The 9,206-nt window shown below is 40.4% G+C and overlaps 1 long non-coding RNA gene across 1 annotated transcript; it reads right to left on the reverse strand.

The window, feature by feature from the left end:
* Positions 1 to 7,689: 7,689 nt before the first annotated feature.
* On the reverse strand, positions 7,690 to 8,827 carry LOC146391938 (uncharacterized). Its single transcript, XR_014798936.1, has 3 exons — positions 8,757 to 8,827; positions 8,417 to 8,541; positions 7,690 to 8,324 (listed from the first exon to the last, which is right to left on the reverse strand). It is a non-coding gene; the product is annotated as an uncharacterized LOC146391938 (long non-coding RNA).
* Between the last annotated feature and the right edge of the window lie 379 nt (positions 8,828 to 9,206).

Here is a 9,206-nt window from a genome sequence, read left to right on the forward strand (position 1 = left end):
GACACGCTGAGCTAGCGGCTAACAGCTAGAGGAGACTGTCGTGTCTAATAATTTGAAACTTCTCTTGATAGTTTGGGCGGAGTCCTGTTGCTGGAAACCCATGGTTATTCATGTCCCATGTTATTGCAGGTATGTGTATTTTGAAACATGTATTTGGTTGAGCTGCAGGCTAATTCTGAAATACTGCTTATTAAGTTTTGCCCAGTAGATGGCAGCATTTTTCCATTTACTATTGTACATGAAAGGAAATTTTGGCTTTGGTCTGGAAGGTTATTTATATTCACATGAATCTGCATTTAAGTGAATTAATTTCTCTTTTTTTACCTAAACCACAATGCAGTAATATTTTTATTTTATTTTCCGTGATAAGTTTTGTTGCCATTTTATTTTTCAATCAATATTTGTTTTTTATTTATTTTAAGAAAACTGAGAGTTCCACTATACGATCATTTGTTTATCCGTTAGTAGCAATGAAGCTTTTGCTGTGTTTGGGCGGAATCCTGTTGCTGGAAACCCATGGTTATTCATGTCCCATGTTATTGCAGAGACCCACAAAAGGGGAATAAACCACGCCTGAGCTCTACCCATCTCGAGTCCAGAGTTTTACTCATACAGCACCGGAAATAGAGACTGAGGGGGGTTACACTAATACATTGTAGATAAGTTTATTGCTGAACGACACAGCTAACAGTCTCACACACTCTTTAGGTCTTTGAAGTTTTGTGTGTAATGGTTTAGTCTCTCACACCTCACCCTTTCCTCCCAGTATCACAACAGTATGACCCCCAAAGTACGGCTCAGTAACAAGGACTCTGAAGCCAGAACACAAAGATACAGTTGGAAGATGAATGATTGCTTTTTTTATGATGCGTAGTAAACTACCCCTCTTCTTCTTCTCTGTGTTGTTGTTCTTGTGTGTGTGTGTGTGTGTGTGCGCCTTAGAAGTCAAAGTATACATTAGCCACACTTACAAATAGGGATGGGTACTGGTATCCGGTGCCATGATGGCACCGGTTCTGACATAAACGGTAGTAACCAGACCGAAAAGCAGCTCACATTTCGGTGCTTTATTTCGGTGCTTTTTTTTCCTGAGCTGTGATACACTTTAGATTCTAGCCAATCATTTTACGTTTCCGAGGATAGTAGGCGGGTCCAGGTACATACGTTCTTTTAGAGCAGAGCTACAGATTAAAAATGCCCAAGGCGAAGCGGTCAAAAGTCTGGCTGTACTTCACAGCAAAATATGCAAACTCAGCAGCCTGCAACAAGTGCTTTAAGCTGATACTGTGATACTGTGACACTGTCAAAGGAGGTAACACCTCGAATCCGATGAAACACCTGGCGACGCATAGCGGGTTTTTTTTAAAGCCGAGAAATGCGCCGTATTTGATAGCTTGCTGCGAGACCTCACACCGTGCACATCTACTGCGGGTGGGTTGCCAGTTATCGGACCCGGAGTTAGCAACATCCCCCAAAAACCCGAAGAATAGAGTCCTGGCCCCTAGCCCTGCCAGTGTAGCAGAAATGATGAGGATGATGATGGCAGCAGCAGCCGTTCTTCTCTGCGTGAGTAGCGTAATGTTGTTCGTGTGTAATTTACGTTGAGTAGGCTAACCACGTTATTACATTAATGCATGTAAGGTGAACTAGCAAACATCATCATAGCTACATGCGGCTGTCTTCTTGTTTGATGGAAGATACTCCCTTCACCCTGGCCAAAAAGGCTAAAATGACCAAAGAAAAAGTGGAAAACAGTTAAACATGAGAGGTTTTTGGATAAAGTTTGTGTTTTTTCCATTGTTTAAGCACTGCTTCCAGCCAAGAGTGATACCATATATGCCCCATAGCTGCAGAAAAGGCTAACATTGTTATCTTTTTACAAAAAAACAGCTGAACATGAGAGGTTTTTGGACAAAGTTGGTGTTCTCCATTCTTTAAGCACCGGTTTGAGCACCGTTTAAGCACCGGCACCGTTTCAAAAGTACCGGTTTGGCACCGGTATCGGATAAAACCTAAACGATACCCATCCCTACTTACAAAGAACATTTTGAATTTCATTTAGAACTGAGATTACAAGTTGTAAGCAGAAATCTTACGCTCAGCCAGAAACATGTTTCCCCACTTTCACGATGCTAAGGTGTCAAATCCACAACCCCCAACAGATGGTTTGTCACACGCTGGGTTCAAACACTCAAAAAGCAACACAACAGCAGGTTCAAGAAGGGCAAGCCCCCTTTACCTACGCAGCCTCACACACTATAGATTTTTAAAGTTGTGGTGTACAATGGTTTAGCCACAGATGTACCTTCTTATTTATAAATGTCTACACAATAATAGACACCGTGTGCTCTGTGACATTATAGTCTTCTACTTCAGCTTCCATTGGTTTGCATTTTAAACTCCCAGCCTATCAGGTTTTTATGAACGGCTTATATTTCTAACATTTTGTGATGTAAAAGTGAACCACGGGCTTTTTTATTTTCTGTATGATGGGATGACTTAAGACACGAGTTATTAAAACAATTATAAATGACAGCGTGACGGCCATAGTACTTTATGCGCTCAAATATGTTAAGGATAATGTTTCTCAATGTAAAATTGCAAAAACTCAAGCTCAACAGAGCTCTGACTGTTTGTCAGCCTGGGTACAGTGCTGAAGAGAAACCTGGGGTTGTTCTTATTTTCTTCAATCAGTGACGAATAGTAAGATGTTCTGGCTTTGCGGAGGGCTTTCTTATAAAGCAGCAAACTATTTCTCCAGGCTAAATGATGATCCTCTAAATCTGTGACACGCCATTTCCTCTCCAGCTTACGAGTCGTCTGCTTTAGGGTACGTGTTTGAGAATTATACCACGGAGTCAGGTACTTCTGACCTGAGGCTCTTTTTTTCTATAAGGCAGAGTAAATTAATTTGTTGATCAATCATTAAGTCATGTACTAACAGAGACTTGGAGGAGAGAGACCTAATATTTAATAATCCACATTTCACTGTTTTACTCTTTGGTTCAGATGTGGAAACTGTATTGTTCTTTCTTTGTGATTTTTTATATTTAAATCATTTTTTTGCTGGTTTTTAGTTTGTTTTTTTGTTGTATAAAGCACTTGAGTTCTCAGAAGAGTAGAAAAACGCTATATAAGAACCAGTCCATTTACCATTTACCATCAAACAAGACAGTAGCGGTTTTAGATACGGGCGACACGGGCGGTTGCCCGGGGCGGCATCGTGGTGGGGGGCGGCATCACGGGCATCGGCAAAAAAAAAAAAAAAAAATTGCTCGTACTCACGCTGCCCCGACATCATGCCAGCGCATATTGGGGATGGCATAGGCACCTATCGGTTTTCTATCGCCCATTTGCTGGGAGTAAGGGCGCCCTCCTTTTGCGGGGTGCGCCTGCTGCTTGCTGCACAGGGAGGAGAGGGCGGGGGATTCTCTGGCTGGCTGGAGCAGCAACTCGCAAAATAAAACAAAATAAAAACAAACCAACAACACGAAAACACCAGACATTATGATACAAACTTATAATTTGCACCGATGTTTTTCTATACACGAAAAGTGAGCGCGAGAGCCCTCGGTGCGCCTGCTCACTGCTGAAGTCAAAGTAAATTTTATTGTCATCTCCGCTACATACAGTCCAGTATATAGAGAGACGAGACGACGAGGCTCCAGTTACAGCAGTGCAACTAAACGAACAATAAATATTTAAGAGTAAAAAAATTAATATACACTTTAGGACTAGGGGTAAAGGGATCAATAACAATTTAAAATGTATATTTTATATTTTGTTGATTTAAAGTCTCAAACACAACCCGTTTTTAAAGTTTAAAAAAAGAGAAAAGAAGAGGAGGAGTGTAGCGACTTCCACAGTTGCTAGAGGCCGGGGATTGAGCCTGCCTATTTATAAGTTGACGCGCTGTCAACTTTACGCAATAATGCGAGAGGTGGAATTGCTTGCTTGTTTATTAAAGTGCTTGAAAAGTTTACAGAGCAACGTTATCGGCTCACGATTCAAACTCTTAAAACATCACAGACTCTAATGCAACAAGGGGAAACTCGTTGTGCTGCGGTCAACAAAAACTACGGCTACCCAGCCCTCCTCTCTGTCAAAATCAAACCAGTGAAAGACAGACTGACAACGCCCTCTTAATGTCACCGCTACCACCCACGTGACTCCCGTTACACATCACCATAGCAACCAAACAAATGAAAACCCAGTGATCATTAAAATTCAATACATTTAATTATGGCTCCTACAAGGAGAAACGAGCAAAAGATACAGGTAAGCAGATGTGTCATTGGATAATGGCAGGTCATCCTAAAACTTTCAGAATACTTTCTTAATTATGTGGGTTACAGTTCCTCCACGAAGAAATGGTAAAAATAGTTACAGTAACAGACTAAACTCCAAACAATATATACAATAATATAATATTAATTAGTCAGTGTTAATTGTTGATTTGTCTTGTTCTCATTGTATGACGAATTATGATGTCTGTTTAGTAGCCGTTTGCATACTATGCATACTCTCACTCTCTTCATGTGTGTGGGGTGGGGGGTGGGGGGGGTGGGGGGGGTGCCAGAGGGAGTGCTCGCCCAGGGCGCCAAATAGGCTAGGACCGCCACTGAAACAACACATGAATGCCATCCCACCAACTTGCCAGCATTCTCTTATTAGTAGGTTATTGAAAGGGACTCAATTCAATTCAATTTTATTTATATAGCGCCAAATCACAACAAAAGTCGCCTCAAGGCGCTTCATAGATACAGAGAAAAACCCAACAATCATATGACCCCCTATGAGCAAGCACTTTGGCGACAGTGGGAAGGAAAAACTCCCTTTTAACAGGAAGAAACCTCCGGCAGAACCAGGCTCAGGGAGGGGCGGGGCCATCTGCTGTGACCGGTTGGGGTGAGAGAAGGAAGACAGGATAAAAGACATGCTGTGGAAGAGAGACAGAGGTTGATAACAGATATGATTCAATGCAGAGAGGTCTATTAACACATAGCTACGGGTGAATGAAGGGTGCGAAGCCGAGTCTCCAATTCAGTAATCCTGGCCTCCAGAGCTGCAAATATGCTACATTTGTTACAGATATCATTACTGCTAAAGGAGGCCGAGGAGTAACTAAACATCTGACACAATGAGCAGGAAAGTGCAGGAGGGACAGGTGAAGTAGCCATGGTGCTAACGAGTCGGCTACGAGCTAAGCTAAGCTAGCGAAACAGTACAGAGACAGTGAGTGAATACTTTGGCTATAAATTAGGTAGCGAGTACACAGAGATTGTGCTTCGGATGAAGCACGTGAAGATTATACTATGAAAAAAGAATGTATTTAAAAGTTGTTAATTAAATTGCTAAGCACATAAGCTACTCAGAAACACCACTGTGTTTGAGCAGGAACAGGAAGTGATACTCTACCACAGAGCGAGCGAACACTCGCTCTCACACTGAGGCCTTCTCTTAGCCTGTTGATTCCTCCTGGGATTTTCCCACAGGTTATAAGGGGCTCTCAGAGGTGCCTTTTGAAACCTTAGTGTATTGACTTAAAGACTCTGTCACTCAAAACTGAGTAAGCTGCATTGGAAGCATGGAAGTGTCAGCTTTTGATCCACAGCCATTTGCTGATGAGAGCCAGTGTTGGCTTAAGTCACTTTGTCCTGTTGGAGCATTACGCATGTATCTAGACAGGACTAAGGTGTTTAGGAAAGCAACCAGCTCTTTGTGTCCTGGGCTCGCTCTCATAGAGGGAAGCCTCTGTCACGCTAGCAGAGAGCACTAGAACTGAGAGCAGATATAACACCCCAACACAAAACAGATTGGCATCTCTAACAATGGATATGACATGAGTCAGACATGGCATGTAATGAAGGAACCATAGTGAAGGTGGGTCACAAAGCAACTTGGAGAACCAGAGCTCTGGCAATATGTTTTTGGACTGCGGCTGAACATTGTTCCAAGATTTATCACTGCTCATTCTTTTTGTTCCCCAAGTGTCCTCGATGTCTAAACCTTTGTTATGGTTAAACCATCAGGCCAGATGAAACCATACCTCTCATTAGAGCAGGGCCAAAAATATTTAGCACGATATACATTTGAAAATTTGCGATAACGATATAACTGACGATATAATTGACACTAGACAAAATACTTTACAACTCCACACCTTTATTAGTGCAAAAACCCCATCAATGTATTTTCACTTACACAAGCAGCTGTTTTTTATGTGCATTAAAGTTATATAAAAACGTAACAGTGCAAATTCCTCGCTGACAGTTTAACCAAAAGGCATTTCCAGTGGAAACTGGCCGACATATCCTCAGCATAACCATGTATAATATCCACTAAACTTAAAAAGAGGTTATACACACAATACGGTAATATTATGTTGAAGCACAGTACGTATCACTCTGCGAGGCTCCTGCCTACGACAGCCGTAATGCTCCAACAATCCATCAAGCGGTGCGGCTTCGTAGCTTAGCAAAGTCGTACTAAAACATTTGACAGATTTTTGAGCGCCATGTACATAAAATCGTTTCGAGGTCAGTAAACACAACCAGAATTCATACATAAGGCACACGGGATTATAAGGAGCTCTGTCGACTTTCAGAAAAATCAAAGGATTGATTTTAAGTGTGCCGTATTTTCCAAACAACACGGTAATAACGACGGCCCGCTAGCATGCGCTACCAAAAATAGTGCTTTGTTGTGTATCTGATGGACGAAAGCTAAACCAGTTCCACACCACTGAAGTTGCAGCATTTTTGCAAACCAGTTCTGGTTCATCTGTTTCATTCAACGATCCACTTTCGCCCTTCTTATTCTCCGTCGCCACCGTGCTTGTTCGCCATGTGCGTATGAAAACAAAGGCACTGCGCATGTGCGTTTTACCCATATTCAATCGCGACATTTCATTTTCTTATCTTATATTAGTTTATATTTCTTTTATATACATAAGATGCATGTGTATCCCCTGAACTTGAGTCATTTTGAATATATTTGGTTGCTTTTATTTCGCCATATTTCATTTTCTTATCGTTGCCCAACATTATACCGGTGTTACCGTGAACAGTATGATATGGCCCAACCCTACCGCTCACTTATCATCAGACCAGCAAACAGGGAGAAAAGCTAAGCTGGCAGCCAGCAGCTCCTTAAACATCACCTTTGAACATGCTTGACAGCTTGCTCCTTGTATAGTTATTTAGTCAGACAGGCAAAGCCAGCATGAACTAGTACAAACAATTACAGCAACAAATGCCGGATCATTGTTCAGGCGTGTGCATGACTGAGGTTTCATAACAGTTTTTAACAATAGTTATGAAGAAACACATCAGCAGAAACTAAATGGCTGATCAGATTACTATGTGATGCATCATGATGGTGGTGGGAATATTCAAGTCTGTGGGGGTTTTAATCTTCTCAATCTAAACACTTGCACTGAACTGACTCCACCCTACACAAGAAGAAGTAGCACTCTAATCTTGAGAGACATGATCCACTCTCTGGTTTCAGTTTTCTGATGGTTTGGTAGGATTTTAAATGCAGAACATGTATTTATGTAGTAGTATTTGTGCATTTGTTACATTTGTTGCACATTAAAAAAGGCACCTGTAACATTCTGTCCAACTTTAAGCAAAACACATATTTCTAAAATAACTTAAAATATAATAATGAAACAATACTGCCCCCTGTTGCTTGAAATATGGAATTTTATTTGATAGCACTTCTTACAGAAAGAGACAACAAACCAAAGATAAAACCCCTCGAAAAACAAAAGCAAGAAAAATTAGAAGACATTGTCAGAAGAAAGATTCTTCTTCTTACACTTGTGACACTGGACTATATCTACACACTATATCTTGTTGATACATGTTGGTCATGTATAAGACAGCAGTCATGATCATTCCATGAAAGATTTGACTTTTTGTTTTGTTCACATATTTTTTCACTTTGCTGTTTTGCCAAACAAAAAGTTTTGAGACATGTCGCAGTCGCAAGGTTTGGTTCTATGTCTGCATCATTTACAGTTACAAAGTTAATTATCAAACTGCACAGAAATCCATTAATGATAGTTTATAGTCTAACAAAAGGGGAGAAAACCTCAACAGAAAGCGAGATAACACCATCACCCTCTGGTATATAAGCCTGCCGTTTAGCTCGTAAAACAAAGACCCAGAACTTCAACTCTCTAAATGTGATATTTGCAGCACATTTTATGTTTCTTTTATCATTTTTAAGTATAGTGGATCCAATCCCTTGGTGTAATGCTGGTGTTTGGGCATCTGAAGAATCTGGATGCAAAGTTGAAGGTTCTTGCTGAATTTCTGGTTAGGAAAAAAAATCAACTCCGATCAGTACTTGCTTCGTACAAAAAGATAGCAAATTTCTTTTTTGTGGGTGTGTCTTAATTACTCACAGCATCCATAAAGCCTGTTTACACGAGCAATGTCATTGGGACTCATTCGGAAAGCATTTCCAAAATTAAGATTAGGATTGGACCTGGCAACAATGGTTGGCTGCCCATTCTTGGAGAAGTTGAATCTAAAAGAACAAACAACAGCACACAAACACACATACGCGGTTATATTAGGAAAACAGAGGAGAAAATGGGCCCATAAAGTATTTAACATTAAAAATCCATTCCCCACTGAGTGTGTGCATGTTTTTGTTAGTCTGGATTACATTTTCTTGCAGAAAAGGCAAAACATGTAAGGGAATATAAAACCTTACAAAGTCCATCTCACACAGCAACTCACCTGCCATAGTGCATGACAGAGTTGAAGTCATAGGGAGTCCGCAAATTGTTGGTCTGCACTTTCACAAAGTTGTGCTGTTGTCCTAAACAGAAATTTCCAGAAAATATTACATGTTTTTATTAGAGATGGCACGATACCACTTTTTTATGTCCGATACCGATACTGATATCATAAATTTGGATATCTGCCGATACCGATATGAATCCGATATAGTGTGTTTTTTAATCAATAAAACTGTTTTTTTAATATCTTGCTGCATTTTGTATAAGTTCATACTCAAGTTTAAATAAACAACAGCACTAAAGCTATTCTGTTATACCTGTATGTAAAAAATACAACAAAATATTTCATAGTTCAGCAACACTGATCAATCTAATAAACTTAAACCTACTCAATCCTTCCTATTCTAGTATTTTAAAGAGCGCTTAGCAGAAATATTAAGCAACCTAA

This window comes from Perissodus microlepis, chromosome 3, assembly GCF_051167445.1.
Source record: "Perissodus microlepis isolate ML-2025 ecotype Zambia chromosome 3, ASM5116744v1, whole genome shotgun sequence".
NCBI lineage: Eukaryota > Metazoa > Chordata > Actinopteri > Cichliformes > Cichlidae > Perissodus > Perissodus microlepis.